General features: G+C 48.3%; 1 protein-coding gene and 1 long non-coding RNA gene across 2 annotated transcripts in view; one reads left to right on the top strand and one right to left on the bottom strand.

Moving 5' to 3' along the window:
* LOC137422125 (hepatocyte nuclear factor 6-like) overlaps nucleotides 1-17,500 on the top strand; it is a 108,488-nt gene that overhangs the window by 6,178 nt on the left and 84,810 nt on the right. The gene's annotated exons all lie outside the window — the stretch shown is intronic.
* On the bottom strand, nucleotides 14,659-15,101 carry LOC144890735 (uncharacterized). Its single transcript, XR_013622505.1, has 2 exons — nucleotides 14,845-15,101; nucleotides 14,659-14,734 (listed from the first exon to the last, which is right to left on the bottom strand). It is a non-coding gene; the product is annotated as an uncharacterized LOC144890735 (long non-coding RNA).

The raw sequence follows: 17,500 nt of genomic DNA, 5'->3' as shown, positions 1-17,500 counted from the left end.
CGTTCGGTGGCCGAGGTTTCGGATACAAAAAGAGACGCGTTTCAAGTTAGCGAGTGCACAGGACACACGTGGACACATAATCATCGTGCGTACACGTTTGTCTGCATGGAACGTGTCCGCTGTACGTTAAATCAAACACCGCGCCAAAAACACTCCCGTTGAATATTTTAACATGTCCGGAGTAGATTTGCAATATTTCGTTTCGTGTCCCGTTTTCAATTCGGTTTTTATTCTTTTTACCGAAATCGAAAGAACACGGCGGACGTCTTTGGTTCTCAAACAAGACGCGTGGATTTCGTCCGCGCACCTGCATCCTTGTCGTCTTGCATTCCGAAGGCGTGCTCTGCAGGTCGTGCCACAGTAAAAACCGCCGACCCGATCCCGTTACAAGCGGTCGACCTCAAGAAGGAACGTTAAGCCGGCTGTCCTCTGTGTAACGGTGTATGGGTACCAAAGGATTAGGGACCGGCCCGAAAACGATCAGATTTAGATAACCGCGTTAGAGGATCAATCGGCAAATGGTGTTCAGCACCGTGGGGTGGACAGCTCCATGTTGGAGATAAGACTGCACGTAGAGTCTGCCAGGTATCTAGCGTTTTCACCCAGTTGTCCATTCCGTGCTCGCGAATATTCTTTCCAGGTCCCTCTCGGCCACAGTGGAACGTTCGGTGAACTGCGGACCGCCAACTCGTCGTGGTCGGGACCTCCTGATCTGAGGTTGGTGACCGGCCGACCACAGCTTGGGAGGCATCTTGTATAGGTGGTCCGTTATGGCTACACAGGTTGTTGACACAGCAGTAGGAGACTTTGTAGGGACTGCTGTGCATCTGCGTCGGCGGACAAATCGAACTTTAACAAAGCTATGTGAACCGCCACGGGAAGCAAAGTTTGAAGCTGACGTTTCGATCGTTCACCCTTCATCAGTGCGAGAGGGAGTCTGCGAAAGCTCTAGTTTTATAGTTGTTAACCGAGTAATACTGTTGTTGGTCTGTTGTTGTAAAGTGTAGTGAACTCGCTGTTGGTATAAAATTCGCACCACGTTTCGCTCAAGCATGGCTGTGCATGTGTGTTTAGCCACTGAGTGCGATATACCTACGTGACTCTTGATTCTCGTTATCGTGAGCAGAGTTAACCGTTTGGGTTACATGAACACTGTTACCCCTCGTCCCATGTGCGTGCACAGCACAAAGTGAGGTTAAGGAATTGGCCGACTCTGTTGGTGATGGCGAAGAGTGTCTATCGGTCTATTTCTACTGTCAAACGTTTACTTAATTTGAATTGAATGTTATTTTATGAACACTGTAGAACAGGAATCTACTGTATAACACAAATCGGAACACAAACCTGCACTTTAGAAGTGCCTGCGCTCTGAACTAGGCAAATTGTACGGCGACTGTCCCGATTGCGCATTTGCACACGCGGTACGTATGTCTGTCCAACAGTCAAACAAAATTGAAAATCATTCCAAACAGGAAACTTATTGTTTTTAAGCACGCCATAAGGGACACAAACAACAGGCACGAAAAACTAATGTAACGTTTAGGGTGGTGTAAAAGACGGTGCATCAACGGCAGTAAATCTCAGAATAAATGGTTTGTTTTGTGGGGGGGGGGGGGGGGGGGGGTTGCAGCCTTTCAAACTTTTATTTTATTCTAATTGTATACTTGAACTCTGTAAAAAACAAATTGCCTTGTTTGCACTTCCAAAATCCTTCAGTTTAGCAGTGCTTGGACAAAATTATGCACCGTCTCAACCAATCAAATTTGCCGCACACCCTGTGGGCGGAGTCACGGAGAGATTCAGACAAAATGGCGGCACCTAGCGATGCAACCACAGAGCTAACTTCGCCCAAACGATCTTTTTGTTGAAGTGCAGCTTTTTCTCAAATATCGTTGCAAAATCATCAGTTTCTCCATGAAGAGTTGTCAGAGAGTTCCGCTCTGGAATGTTCCGTTTGAACCATCGGCTTCGGATGATTTGACCCAGTTTTTCAAAGTTCACGAACAAAGCTATTATATGGACCGTGCTCAGAAACGCATAGCTACAGTTGAAGACCCTTCCGAGGTCCTTTTCCACAAGACTGTGCCAAATGAGGTGTTCTATGAACTCTCTAGCTTGTAGTGTCTCGTTATAAAATAAAAGTAAATCCTTTGTTTTCAGGTAGTTATTACCTCCGCCACCAAAGGTGGATGGAGGTTATGTTTTCACCCCTGTTTGTTTGTTTGTGAACAAAACATCTCAAAAAGTTGTGGACGGATTCGGACGAAATTTGGCAGAGATGTAGCTTATGTTACAAGGACGAAATGATTCGATTTTGGTGAAGATCCGGATTCGGATCCGGCTACTAGAATCTTTTAAGCGATTCTTCACCATTGAGTGATAGGGCCAAAAACGATACATAACAGAATATCTCAAAAACCTATGGATGGATTTGGACGAAACTTGTTGGACAGGTTGGGTGTCTGACAAGGACAAATAGATTCGCCTTTGGTGAAGATCTGAATATGGATTCGTATATGAGAATTATTTATTTTTTAAAGTGATTCTTCGACCACCATTGAGTGATATGGCAAACCAGGTGGAGGTATGCTCTCTACTGAGTGCCGTTCTAGTTTCCTGTGCGAAGGAGAATGCAGTCTCGTATACCTGCACACATGTGTTCCCAATAAGCCTGCGGTGTGACGTCCATTGGCCGGAAATGACGTCACAAACACACCATCGCATTTATGGCTCATTTAACGAGCAAGACGATTCTAGACTTGGAGCAAGCTGAGAAAACAATGCTTGGGAATCGCAGGTTTTATCACCGTGGTGTGTCTTATTCTCAGACATGCAACACCTGAGTGCTTGTTTGAATCATTACACAATGGCCGACTCTTTTCGATGGCCATACCTAGCTAGACAGTCGAGTGGTATGTTCGAAAGTCGGGCTATGCGAATGGAACCCAGACGAGACAGTTTGAAGGTGAGTGAGTAGACTATATCCTCTGTGGCACATGAAGAGGTATTTATAAAATTGGTGGAAACAGCAACACTTTAGAAATCAGAAATGGATTTTAAAATGGTAATCACTCATCTATAATTATATAAAAAAGAGGAAGAAAACACAACGACCAATTATTCCGCCATTTTGTGTGCATACGTGTAATATATGGATATGGGTCGTTGCTTATGGTGGGGATTGAACGACTGTGAACCTCATACTGCTGCACTGTATCAAACAATGAGCCTTTCATTCTCATATTTTCTTGGATTATCTTATAATACGAGTTCGCTTACAATGGAACGTCAACGCAGGTGGTGGAGGAGGTGGAGGAGGAAAAGGAGGCCATTAGGCCATGGTTGTCAACCTGTGCTTGTCTATCCACCCTGTATCATTTTAACTGCGGAACGTCAAGCAAGGAGGCAGCACGTAGGCCTACCATTTTATTGTCCCCCGTCGCACCGCTGAGCGAAAGGGGGACTATGGTTTTCCCCTCCATCCATGTGTGCGTCCGTCCATCCGTGCGTGCGTTTCGGACATGCGTGCGTGCGTAAGCGAAGGACCGAATTCTAATTTGGTGTGTGGGTGCAACTAGGCATATGGAAGAACCCTATTGAAAATTAGGTCGCCACGTCAAAATCCAAGATGGCTGTCACCATATCTAAACCTTGTGAGCGCAATATCTTGAAAAGTAAATGTCTGAACCCTGTGAGCGGAATATCTTGAAAAATAAATGAACTACTAACTTCTAATCTGGTGTGTGGGTGTATCTAGGCATAAGGAAGAACGCTATTGAAAATTGGGTCACCACGTCAAAATCCAAGATGGCCGCCACCATATATGTCTGAACCTTGTGAGCGGAATATCTTGAAAAATAAGCGAAGTACCAACTTCTAATCTGGTGTGTGGGTGTATCTAGGCATAAGGAAGAACACTATTGAAAATTGGGTCGCCACGTCAAAATCCAAGATGGCCGCCACCATATATGTCTGAATCTTGTGAGCGGAATATCTTGAAAAATAAACGAACTACTAACTTCTAATCTGGTGTGTGGGTGTGTCTCCAACCCACTCGCAAATATTATCGACTCTTCCATGTTTTCTGCGTCTTCCACTTTGTCAACTCACATCACTTCACCGACGGGGGACCTAGGCGTAACGCTTGTTAGTCTTGGGTATGACTCGGTCAGGCTTCGACACACGGACCTCCCAGACTCAGAGCGGACGCTCCAGCCATATTACGCCACCGAGTCTGGTCAAGGCTTCAAACATGTGTGGCAGATGTACTCCATTGTAGCAAACGACAAAAAAATTATATATCATGTCTACACAATATGTCGATATACGTGCTGTCTGTACACCTGCGTGCATGGTTACCTCGACTCTGAGCCAGCCGTGGACAGGGTACATCAGGAACACGACTTGTGTGTCTGTCGTGACGGTGCGGTCAGTTTGCTCACTTTAGAAAGTCTGGGGTAATAATCCTCTTGAGGAAGTTCAGTCATTCAAACACCTGGGTCTCACTATCTGCCATGATCTTTCTTGGTCAAACCACATTTCTAGATTGGCATCCAAAGCCAGCTGCCAACTGGGCATCCTTCATACAAAATATTTTTCACACCTGAACTCCTATCCACCAACAGGACCTTCATCTGCAGTTTGATGGAGTACTGCTCTCTCATCAGAGCTGCTGCTCCTGCCTCATATCTTGTTTAGATTGACGCTGTGGAAAACAAGGCTGTCAAGATCATTTGAATGTCCTGTGATGAAGCTGAGTCTCTGGGTCTATCACTTTGCCGTCGCAGAGAGGTTGGTGGTCTCTCTGTATGCTACCTCCTCCTTTCTGGTCTTACACCCTCTGCTTTTTCCATGCATTGTCCCCTCCTCTCCCCCTGCCCCCAGTGCTCTCATAGTCCCACCATCAACCCCCGTTTGGTGAAACTACTTAAATCCAGAATCACTGCTCACCTCCACTCATTTGGTCCTCTTTTTTTCTCACCTGTGGAATCAACTTCCACATTCTCTTCAATCCCATTCTTTCCTCCAGGTCTTCAAGACAGCTGTTCACCAACATCTCAGATCATTCCCAATCCGAAACCATGATATTTCTGCCCTCGTTAATCCCACCAAATCTCTCCTGCGTCCAAATTCCAAATTTTCCCTCCTTGGGGTTTCCTCCTGTACCCATTTTGTCCATCCCATGTTTTGCGTCCTGTTTTTGTCTGTTGCGTCCTGATCCGTTCACTGTACTAGCTCTAACACAGGCCTCGACTACGTCTACAAAAAAATTACATCATTACATTATCAATAGGTGACTGACTTTGTTTTTTGTGATTTTTTTTTCACTTCATCGGTAGTTACAGCAGATGTCTGGCATTATAGCCTCGGCCGTAGTGGTATGCACATGCACACTCACCTCTAAGCTGTCTAGCCTGGGTTTGAATCCCGACCAAGCTATCCTATGGTGACCAAGCTATAAACTGTCATCCCATGGTGTTTCATAGGAAGTGTGAATCATCAACGTGTGTGTCATTCTTCATAGGAAACTTAAATGGTGCGTTCCGTCTGCTATCAATAGTTGGTGGACGTTAAATACCCAACAGTGTCCTTCACGAAGCGTAGGCAAGCTATCACTGGCACCCTGAACAAATTACAAATTTCTTTCTTAACTGACTACCAGAGTCATGGGAAGGCAATGGCAAACCACCCAACATAACCTTTTCAAAGAAACTGCTTTGGCAGCACCGATTCTCTGTAGAGTATGGCACATTGACTGATTTATTGATTGACTAGCAAATACCACCCGCCATTTCACTGACGGAAATACCGGGAGGGGGGGGGGGGGCAGTGGCAGAGAAAGAGAGAGAGAGAGAGAGAGAGAGAGAGAGAGGTGAGAGAAAGGGGAGAGTGAGAGGAACTGCCTTTCGAGGCCATTTTTCCCCGCGGAGCGGGGGTTGGCCTTTTTTGGGGGCACAGTGGTGCCCTTTTGAAGCAATTTTTTTTACGGCCGGATGCCCGGGAGCGTGAGAGGAGGGAGGTTTAATTATTTTTTGTTGCACTCAATGAAGTTACACTTTGGGCCCATTCCTTAATCTCTTCTTCACTCTATAATTGGCGGAACCGTAGTCAAAGTTAAGTTAAATGCTTTGGCAGTTTTTCATTTTCTTGCGTAAATATGGAGAAGGCGGAAGTACAGTCTTGTTTAAAGTTTAAGTGTAAGACATACGCCTAGTTAAAAGAGTCGTTTTTTAAAATTTATTTCCAGATTTCACTCCAGATTTGGTTGGTCACTTATTTGGCCCGCCAGCTCTGATCCTCAAATCTAAAGACAGATTTCAATTATATACTTTAACAAGAAAAAGAGCAATCAGAGATTGCAAACCCTCGCCAGGATATATTTTCAGTGGTTTTTAAGGCTTTTGTGTTAAAACAAATATGGCGGCCGAACCACGTGACCGATGACGTCATCAATATATTTTTTCCTCCACCAATTTATGCCTAAGAGGTGCTCAAGAAATTTCATCTTGATCGGATGACGTTTTATACTTGTCAAATTATGACGTCATAATGGAGGCACCTATGACATCATCATTAACATATTGTATTCCCCATGGAGAGTTCTTTACAATGAGCCATGTCTTAATTTTTTCTATTCAGCGCTTTCGGAGATATAGAGGTGCAAAGTTTTTCGGTTTTTCCAAGATGGCGGCTGAACCACGTGACCTATGACGTCATAGAAGAACCACCTTTAGAGGGCATTTTTCATAATGATATCATACTATGACGTCATAATTATCATTAAAACATTCTACAGATGGAGTTGCACCTATGGTGAAAATTTCCTGTCGATCCGACCAACGGTTGCAGAGAAAATCATATTTATTCTGTGCAGACAAACAGATAAACAGACAAACAAACAAACTCAAATGCAATGCCCTCTCCTCTGGCGAGGGTAATTTGACTGAGAGGCCATCGTGGAAAATCCACCAAGGCATTTTTGAATAGGCCGAAACAAAATGGCGGCTTAAGACCCCAGCGAGGTGACAGAGTTTGGTTTGACAGAGTTTGATGTGGACCAAGGATTGGTCTTTTTGTTGCTTCATATGAGCACCCCGTTAATTATCTTTCAAAGGGTGTTTAAATTTCCCAAATACCCAGTTTTCCTTCATGCACTCCTTTGGAGTTCTCTTGGTATGCATGCAAAGTATTGGGCCGCTAGGTTTCATGGTTTTGGAGTTATGGAGGAGGCACACACACACACTGACACATAAACACACACTGACACATAAACACACATACACACACACACACACAAACTAACTGACACACATTGTCTTTTATTATTATCGACTAGCAATGGTACCCGGCGTTGCTGGGCAACGCAGAGTCACTTGAGGGGGAGGGGGAGAAAGTAGGGGGAGAGGTGATACTGTGACACCATGATATTGTTTAAAATACTTTCAGGTGGCGTAGTACACTGCTTTGTAATCACAAGAGTGAGGGTATACTGGTGTAACGTAACTTGAGCAATGGCTTCTCATCTTGTATAGGTCAAAGGTGCAAAGATGCATGTTTTTGAATCAACGTTTTAGAGGGTAACGAGTATATTAGGATAAAATATGAACAAACCGTGGTGTTTATGTCCAGAAAGAACAATTTGCTGATCTGACATAAACTGCATAATTGACCCAATGAGCTGACCCTATATATAGAAATTGTTGCCATACTGAGGAAAAGAGGGAAGTACAAAGACAGGAATGGCGTATCCAATGTGAACATGAAGGAAAGGTACAGCGATAGTGGTTTGGTCATTATCTGAGTTCTATTACATCATAAAGGATTGGTTCCAATTTGGGAGTCTGTAAAGATTCCTCGTCCAATTCCCATTCTTCATTTACCTCCTCCCCTTCCCAAATCCATAATTACAGCTCACCTCACATTCTTCATCCTCTTTTTCAATGTCTGTGCAACCATCTTCCAGCTTCTGCACAATCATGCTTTCTCGAAAATCGTTTAAGGTGTCAGCTTATCACGTCACACCGGGCCTCCATCGCCTTATGTCACAACCTGTGAATTTTTCTCATCATTTGTACTTTTTTTCCTTCCAGTACACTCTGTGTGCCCTTTTCTTCTCACTGTGACCTTGTTTGTAGACAGAAACGTGCACCACCGAGGCTCCCAAACGTGTACCATGTGCAATGCTGAGAGCGGTAATCATATAAACTAGCCGAAACCCGTGGAACATCCACGGAAGGGAGGATGTGGTGTATGGATAGAGTGTACCATTATGGATGGCATAGGGGAGCGCTCATGGGATCTTCTTCTTCCGTAAAGCTCCAATTTTTTCTCTTTAAGTTAAGTCCAATCAGTCCTCTCTGCTCGAAGTGCTCAGGCCATGCCTTCCCGCTCTCATACTTTTATTTCCGTTCGGTGTAGAAAGAGATTGACATATCGTTCGTCTGTTTTCAGCTCGTTATCTTTAAGCTTCCTTACGTCTCGCCACCTGCTACACCTCTCTGAGTTACGAGGATTTATGCAACGCACCCCGAGTATCGCAACGTCACTCCATTTAACTTTATTAAAATGACGATAAAGACGTTTCCTTAAATATCCTAATTTAAAATGTTCAAGGGAATAAAAAGACCATTTGGTTCACACCACTCATGTTCACACCACTCGACTGTCCAATCAGCGGACGGCTCGCTTCGCCTTCGCCCAGCAGACGCCAATACGATGGCGTCGTAAGATGGCGTCGTATCGGCAGTTAATCGGATGCTTTTGGGCCCCAACGTCGGCTAATTCAGATTTTTCGAGTATGGCTGTACGTGATAAACAAAGAACGCGGTTCGTAGATTGTAAATCCATTAGTGCCGTGGGCATCGGGTCACTGGGTGCGGCGTAAAAGGGATAACAAAGTCGAGTCCTTACGGTATTATTATATAGATATCAAGAGCAAATCACTTTTCTTTCCAGTAATTTGAGGGAACAACCAATCAGCTCTCACGTAATAAATTATCACCAGATTTCTGAGATCATTATAATTAAGTCCACTACTCTTCGGGCCCCTGAAATCTGCACAAAGCAGCCAAAACAAGCTGCACAAGTTAAACCCTTTTTCTGTTTTAAGCCCGACCACAGTTCCGATCCAGCTGCAGACATTCACAAGTCGCGCCTACATGGGGGCTGGACAGTACTTCCTTCGGCTCGCAGAGTGGTACAGTTTGGTTCACAGAGTAGTGTTCTCTGCCTTGAGACGGCTCTCTGGCTTGAGACGGCTCTCTGGCTTGAGACGGCTCTCTGGCTTGAGACGGCTCTCTGGCTTGAGACGGCTCTCTGGCTTGAGACGGCTCTCTGGCTTGAAGCGGCTCTCTGGCTTGAGACAGATCTCTGGCTTGAGGCGGCTCTCTGGCTTCAGGCGGCTCTCTGGATTGAGGAGGCTCTCTGGCTTGAGGAGGATCTCTGGCTTGAGATGGGTCTCTGGCTAGAGGCAGCTCTTTGGCTTGAGGCACCCTCTGGCTTGAGGTGGCTCTCTGGCTAGAGGAGGGTCTCTGGCTCGAGGCAGCTCTCTGCCTTGAGACGGATCTCTGGCTTGAGGCGGCTCTCTGGCTTGAGACGGCTCTCTGGCTTGAGACGGATCTCTGGCTTGAAGAGACTCTCTGGCTTGAGACGGATCTCTGGCTTGAGACGGCTCTCTGGCTTGAGACTGCTCTCTGGCTTGAGGCGGCTCTCTGGCTTGAGACGGATCTCTGGCTTGAGGCGGCTCCCTGGCTTGAGACAGATCTCTGGCTCGAGGCGGCTCTCTGGCTTGAGACGGATCTCTGGCTTGAGGCGGCTCTCTGGCTTGAGGCGGCTCTCTGACTTGAAGCGGCTCTCTGGCTTGAGGCGGCTCTCTGGCTTGAAGCGGCTCTCTGGCTTTACATGGCTCTCTGGCTTGAGATGGCTCTCTGGTTTGAGGCGGCTCTCTGGCTTGAGATGGCTCTCTGGCTTGAGGTGGCTCTCTGGCTTGAGGTGGCTCTCTGGCTTGAGGCGGGTCTCTGGCTTGAAGCGGCTCTCTGGCTTGAGGCGGCTCTCCGGCTAGAGGCGGCTCTCTGGCTAGAGGCGGCTCTCTGGCTTGAGGCGCCTCTCTGGCTAGAGGCGGCTCTCTGGCTTGAGGTGGCTCTCTGGCTAGAGGTGGCTCTCTGGCTAGAGGTGGCTCTCTGGCTGAGGCGGCTCTCTGGCTTGAGGTGGCTCTCTGGCTTTTGGTGGCTCTCTGGCTTGAGGCGGCTCTCTGGCTTTCGGTGGCTCTCTGGCTTGAGGCGACTGTCTGGCTTGAGGCGGCTCTCTGGCTTGAGGTGGCTCTCTGGCTAGTGGCGGCTCTCTGGCTTGAGGGGCCTCTCTGGCTAGAGGCGGCTCTCTGGCTTGAGGTGGCTCTCTGGCTTGAGGCGGCTCTCTGGCTTGAGGCGGCTCTCTGGCTTGAGGTGGCTCTCTGGCTTGAGGAGGCTCTCTGGCTTGAGGCGACTCTCTGGCTTGAGGCGGCTCTCTGGCTTGAGGAGGCTCTCTGGCTTGAGGAGGCTCTCTGGCTTGAGGCGACTCTCTGGCTTGAGGCGGCTTGAGGCAGCTCTCTGGCTTTAGATGGCTCTCTGCTTAGAGGCAGCTCTCGGCTTGAGGCAGCTGTCTGGCTTGAGAAGGCTCTCTGGCTTGAGGTGGCTCTCTGGCTCGAGGCGGTTCTCTGGCTTGAGGCAGCTCTCTGCCTTGAGACGGATCTGTGGCTTGAGGCGGCTCTCTGGCTTGAGACGGCTCTCTGGCTTGAAGCGGCTCTCTGGCTTGAGACGGATCTCTGGCTTGAGGCGGCTCTCTGGCTTGAGACGGCTCTCTGGCTTGAGGCGGCTCTCTGGCTTTAGGCGGCTCTCTGGCTTGAGGCGGCTCTCTGGCTTGAAGCGGCTCTCTGGCTTGAGATGGCTCTCTGGCTAGAGATGGCTCTCTGGCTTGAGATGGCTCTCTGGCTTGAGGCAGCTGTCTGGCTTGAGAAGGCTCTCTGGCCTGAGGTGGCTCTCTGGCTCGAGGCAGTTCTCTGGCTTGAGGCATCTCTCTGGCTTGAGGCAGCTCTCTGGCTTGAGGCGGCTCTCTGGCTCGAGGCGGTTCTCTGGCTCGAGGCAGCTCTCTGGCTTTAGGCGGCTCTCTGGCTCGAGGCGGCTCTCTGGCTAGTGGCGGCTCTCTGGATTGAGGCGGCTCTCTGGCTTGAGGCGGCTCTCTGGCTTGAGGTGGCTCTCTGGCTTGAGGCGGCTCTCTGGCTTGAGGCGACTCTCTGGCTTGGGGCGACTCTCTGGCTTTCGGTGGCTCTCTGGCTTTCGGTGGCTCTCTGGCTTGAGGCGGCTCTCTGCCTTGAGGCGGCTCTCTGGCTAGTGGCGGCTCTCTGGCTTGAGATGGCTGTCTGGCTTGAGGCGGCTCTTTGGCTTGAGGCGGCTCTCTGGCTAGAGGCGGCTCTCTGGCTTGAGGCGCCTCTCTGGCTAGAGGCGACTCTCTGGCTTGAGGTGGCTCTCTGGCTTGTGGTGGCTCTCTGGCTTGTGGTGGCTCTCTGGCTTGAGGTGGCTCTCTGGCTAGAGGTGGCTCTCTGGCTTGAGGTGGCTCTCTGGCTTGAGGTGGCTCTCTGGCTTGAGGAGGCTCTCTGGCTTGAGGCGGCTCTCTGGCTTGAGGCGGCTCTCTGGCATGGGTGGCTCTCTGGTTTGAGGTGGCTCTCTGGCTTGAGGTGGCTCTCTGGCTTGAGGTGGCTCTCTGGATTGAGGTGGCTCTCTGGCGTGAGGCAGCTCTCTGCCTTGAGGCGGCTCTCTGGCTTGAGGTGGCTCTCCGGCTTGAGGCGGCTCTCCGGCTTGAGGCGGCTCTCCGGCTTGAGGAGGCTCTCTGGCTTGAGGAGGCTCTCTTGCTTGAGGTGACTCTCTGGCTTGAGGAGGCTCTCTAGCTTGAGGCAGCTCTCTGGCTTGAGATGGCTCTCTGGCTAGAGGCGGCTCTTTGGCTTGAGGCGCCCTCTGGCTTGAGGTGTCTCTCTGGCTTGAGCCGGCTCTCTGGCTTGAGGCGGCTCTCTGGCCTGAGGTGCTCTCTGGCTTGAGCCGGCTCTCTGGCTTGAGGAGGCTCTCTGGCTTGAGGCGGCTCTCTGGCTTGAGACGGCTCTCTGGCTTGAGGCGGCTCTCTGGCATGGGTGGCTCTCTGGTTTGAGGTGGCTCTCTGGCTTGAGGTGGCTCTCTGGCTTGAGGTGGCTCTCTGGATTGAGGTGGCTCTCTGGCGTGAGGCGGCTCTCTGCCTTGAGGCGGCTCTCTGGCTTGAGGTGGCTCTCCGGCTTGAGGCGGCTCTCCGGCTTGAGGCGGCTCTCCGGCTTGAGGAGGCTCTCTGGCTTGAGGAGGCTCTCTTGCTTGAGGTGACTCTCTGGCTTGAGGAGGCTCTCTAGCTTGAGGCAGCTCTCTGGCTTGAGGCGCCCTCTGGCTTGAGGTGTCTCTCTGGCTTGAGCCGGCTCTCTGGCTTGAGGCGGCTCTCTGGCCTGAGGCGGCTCTCTGGCTAGAGGTGGCTCTCTGGCTTGAGGCGGCTCTCTGGATTGAGGCGGCTCTCTGGCTTGAGGTGGCTCTCTGGCTTGAGGCGGCTCTCTGGCTTGAGGCGACTTTCTGGCTTGAGGCGACTCTCTGGCTTGAGGTGGCTCTCTGGCTTGAGGCGGCTCTCTGGAGACTGAGACTGCAGCCTGAGTGGGGTTGAAACCTTGAGCTGCTCGGTCAGCTTCTGTTCTGAAAAGACAGCACTGCTGGGTTCTCCCGGCACGTCAGCTTTCAATACCCGCCTGCTTTGAATGGAGGAGGTGTGCTGCCATCTTCCACACCACAAAGAAAGGGATGTACCTGCTATTGTGCACCGTTCCTTTCCTATGCCGTCTCCAGGCGCTGCATGACCTGGCCCCCTTGTGTGCCCGGCAATGACGTGCGCTGAAAGGGAGTACTCAGTTTTCACTCCGGTTTCTTGTTTGTTACTCCCGCCAGGGAGTAATGCATTCGATCGTGTCCGTCCGTATGTGTTCGTGTGTTTGTGAACAAGATATCTGGAAAAGTTCTTAACGGATTTGGATGAAAGTTGGTGGGATGATTGCCCTTGGGATAAGGAAGAATTGATTAGTTTTTGGTGAAGCTCAGGATATTATTCCGGTTCCAGGAATTTTTTGAAGGATTTTTTTTACCATTGGAAGATGGGGCTCAGCAGCGGCCACCCACGGCGGGAGTATGCGCTCTACTGAGTGGCGTTCTCGTTTTCTTGTTTGTTTGTCCAGGTGATATCTCAGCCATCCTTTGAGCTTGGAAGCTGAAATTTCGGTACAATAGTGAGCAAGTTCTTTGGGAAAAACAGTATTTTATGTTTGTTGATTAATCAATTAATTGATTCGTTATAAAATTATTAGCGATTAACTCTTTCAGTTTCAGCATCTTATCCAGGGTAATCAGAATTTAGGTATAATAAATTGAAATGATTGATGGAAAAGCCTTTTTTTTTTTTTGTATACAAGATTGAGGCTCGCGTAAGAGCTAACATCAATCACAAAAAAAACAATCGGACAAACAAAACATACAATAAAGGGAGTGGGAGACAAGATGGGGAGAGAGAGGGAAGCACACAAGTACAACAGCAGAGAACAGGGACATCGGAAGATCTGTGGGAAGGAGAGGGCTTGGGGGGGTTGGGGGGGAGAGGTAAGGGAAGGCGGGGGAGTGGGGGAGGGGGGTGGGTGGGAGGGAAAAAAACCACATGGATACTGCTAGGACTTCCAGGAAAGAAGTCGGTATTTCAAACAAGTGGATCTGTGGTGAATTAACGGGGGTAGAAAAGATCAAGGTTTTGGATGGGGGAAGATAAGAGATTGTGGTGAACAGCTGTTTTAAAGACCTGGAGGGTGGAGTGGGATTGAAGAGAGTGAGGGTGTTTGTTCCAGAGGCGGGAGAAAAGAGGAATGAAGGAGTGAAGGTGAGCAGAGAGTCTTGATTTTGGCAGTTTAACCATAAGAGGGTTGCAGGCAGATCTTGTGCGACCTGTAGAAATATTTGGGGGGGGCAGAGCCCAGATAGAGTTGGGGGAGCAAGGCCGCAGAGGAGTCGGTAGAAGACGGAAAGACCACCAACCTGCCTGCGGTGAGTGAGTGAAAGGCCCTCGGAGTTAGCCTCATCGCGGGAGATTCCAATGATTCTGAATGCTTTGGTTTAAACAGCGTGAAGCTGAGCGAGGTGTGAGGCAGGAGCACCAGCCCAGAGGGGAGAGCAGTATTCCATTGAGCTGCGGATGAAAGCCTTATATGTGGTGAGGAGCTCAGGCGTGCCGAGGAAGGACTTCGCACGACGGAGGATGCCCAGTCGGCGACTGGCTTTGGAGGCTAGCTTGGAAATGTGGTTTTCCCAGGAAAGATCATGGCAGATAGTGAGACCCAAAAGCTTGAGCGCCAGAACTTCTTGGAGAGGATTATTCAGAAAGTGGATGGGAGGGTTGTCCAGTCGGTCTTTTCAGAGAGACATCGTAAGAGTGTGAGATTTGTCAGGATTGAAAGACATGTTCCACTTGTTTGCCCAGTCTGTGATTTTGTCCAGGTCTGCAGAGAGTGAGGAGGCTGCAGACTGCCGATCTGAGGGATGAGGGATGAGGAATGGAGCAGCAGAGAGTGGACTAAAAGTTTGGTCAATATCAGGTTTTGGAGTTTTATTATTTATTTGGAGTTTTGGTCAATATCAGGCTTTATTAAACTTGAATCAAGCAGGATCTAAGAAACGAATACAAATACAACAAGAGGATATTAAAGGTAACAGATTATTGTATATTAAGCAAGGTAATACAATCAGGCCATCTCGCAGAGTACTATCTCAATCTTACCAGCATGAACCATTGTCTGGCTTCAGCTCACAGTGGGCCAGTCTCGCACGAACATCTGCGCCGGCTGGAACTTAAATAGCCTCAAGTCCCTCGCGGTCGATACCTTCAATTGATCTTCTTCTTCACAATCACCACACATTCTGCGATGGATTTCACTGGGATTCACGCCTTCACTTCCCAAGAAACGGATGACAGAACGTTGCTCCTCCCTGGTGCATGCTTCTAAAGGAGCCGCCATCTTGGAACTGCTGCACCGACGTCATCTATCTATAATGCCAGTAATCTCTGTGTGTCTGTCTGTGTGTTTGTCTGTGACCGCTGTTTCTCGACAACCACGGGTCCGATATACTTGAAACTTGCCAGGTATATTGCTGGGGACCCGAGGATGTGCCTTTTCAAGGTTTGTAATTAATCGGACAAGTACCTACCGAGCTATGTCCAAAAAACGCTTCAACCAATCAGAGAGCAGCGAGCTATCACGTGTGCCGAACCGTTAATGCAATGCAAGCGTTAATGCGTTAATGCAAGGCTTTTCTTTTTTCCCCTCTTCTCTTTCTACTTTTCCTTGCGATTAAATTGCAAACAGCCAAAATACGTTGGCGCTAATTGAATAATTGGCCATTAACACTAAAATAATCGTAACTGCGATATGCCAACTTCCGGACAGTGCAGCCTTCCATGTTGTTGTTGTTTGCAGCAGCTGTTTGCAGCAAGGCAAGGCTTTTCTTTTTTTCCCTCTTCTCTTTCTACTTTTCCTTGCGATTAAATTGCAAAAAGCCAAAATACGTTGGCGATAATTGAATAATTGGGCATTATGTTTTACAACTAATAAAAACGAATTTGCGATTCATTCGCTTTCCTGCGCGTTTGTGTACGCGATGGCGATTTCTTTACCAAACTCCGGAAGCCGTTCGCTTTGGACCGAACCATTGCATGTAAATAGAGGGGGGGGATTGTCACCACTCGCAAGCCGTTCGCTTTGGACCAAACCATTTCATGTAAATAGGGGGGGGGATATAATTTTAGATATATATATCGTACGGGCATGCCCTAGTCTATCTATAATTCCAGTAATCTCTGTCTGTACGTTTGTCTGTGACCGCTGTTTCTCGACAACCACGGGTCCGATATACTTTTAACTTGCCAGGTATATTGCTGGGGACCCGAGGATGTGCCTTTTCAAGGTTTCATATTAATCGGACAATTACTTACCGAGCTATGTCCAAAAAACGATTCAACCAATCAGAGAGCAGCGAACTATCGCGTGTGCCGAACGTGGCGGGCACACTCTGCCTCGGATGGCACATTTGACAGCGTATTCATTTATTTCACGTTTGCAAACTATGTTGGCGTTAAACTATGTTTTACAACTAATAAAAACGAATTTGCGATTCATTCGCTTTCCTGCGCGTTTGTGCACGCGATGGCGATTTCTTTACCAAACTCCGGAAGCCGTTCGCTTTGGACCAAACCATTGCATGTAAATAGAGGGGGGGGATTGTCACCACTCGCAAGCCGTTCGCTTTGGACCAAACCATTTCATGTAAATAGAGGGGGGGGATATAATTTTAGATATAGATATAGTACGGGCATGCCCTAGTACACTCAATGTTGCCAGATCTAAAACAGGCAAAACATGACTCTTACCCATATATATAACATATGTCGTCTACAACTACACACATTACATTCTCGAATTTATATCGCCATTTTAAGGTTACTTATTGATTGGTCCTCCTGCTATAAATGGATGATGTGTGTGTGTGTGTGTGTGTGTGTGTGTGTGTGTGTGTGTGTGTGTGTGTGTGTGTGTGTGTGTGTGTGTGTGTGTGTGTGTGTGCGTGTGTGTGTGTCAGTCATACTTTTTGTTTCTATTCATGACATACGTCTATTGATTCTTCTTCTTATCATGTGCACGGACAGTCTATACATGGCCCAGCCAAAACTGGACACATTTTTGTCCCTTGTTCTTTAATTCGGCAAGATCTGCAACAGCGCAGGATTCCTCGAGCGATGGACATTGCAGGAGATGTTGCATGGTCTGTGGCTCAGTTCCACATTCGCAAGTTGTCTGGCTGGTTGTATATCCCCATTTGTTTCGTGACACCTTTGAAAGACCTACACCAGTCCTTAGTCTGTTAAGGCATTTCCATGTTATCCAGTTGCAATTAGCTCCTGGGGGAAGGCTTTCATCAGGCAGACTTTCCATCGCTGGGGGTTGTTCGAGACTGGCAAGCCTGTCTTTCCACAAAGCGATGCGAGCTTCAGATGGGGTTGATTGTAATAAAACGACACTGTTCATGAAGCTCTTCCTTGACTTTAGGTGGTTGTGTGTAGTTGTATGACCATGCAGAGAGTGCCTCTCATGTGATGTTTGACAGCGACTCTGTCTATCAATTAATTACGTACTATTCAAATATACCTTTTAATCCTTCAGACTGCTGAGACCCCTTAGACATTGGAAGGACCTTTAACACTTGAGACCCAAAAGACCCCAAGGACCCAAAAGTCCCAGATGACCCAAAAGTCCTTGATGACCCAAAATACCCAGCTGACCCAAAAGACCCAAAAGTCCCCAATGACCCAAAAAGTTTTTGATGACCCAAAAGTCCCCAAGGACCCAAAAGACCTAGATGACCCAAACGTCCTTAATGAC

This window comes from Myxine glutinosa, chromosome 2 (assembly GCF_964187855.1).
Source record: "Myxine glutinosa chromosome 2, kmMyxGlut1.1, whole genome shotgun sequence".
NCBI lineage: Eukaryota > Metazoa > Chordata > Myxini > Myxiniformes > Myxinidae > Myxine > Myxine glutinosa.
The sequence above is the reverse complement of the archived record's forward strand: the minus strand, read 5'-3'. Positions and strand labels throughout refer to the sequence as shown.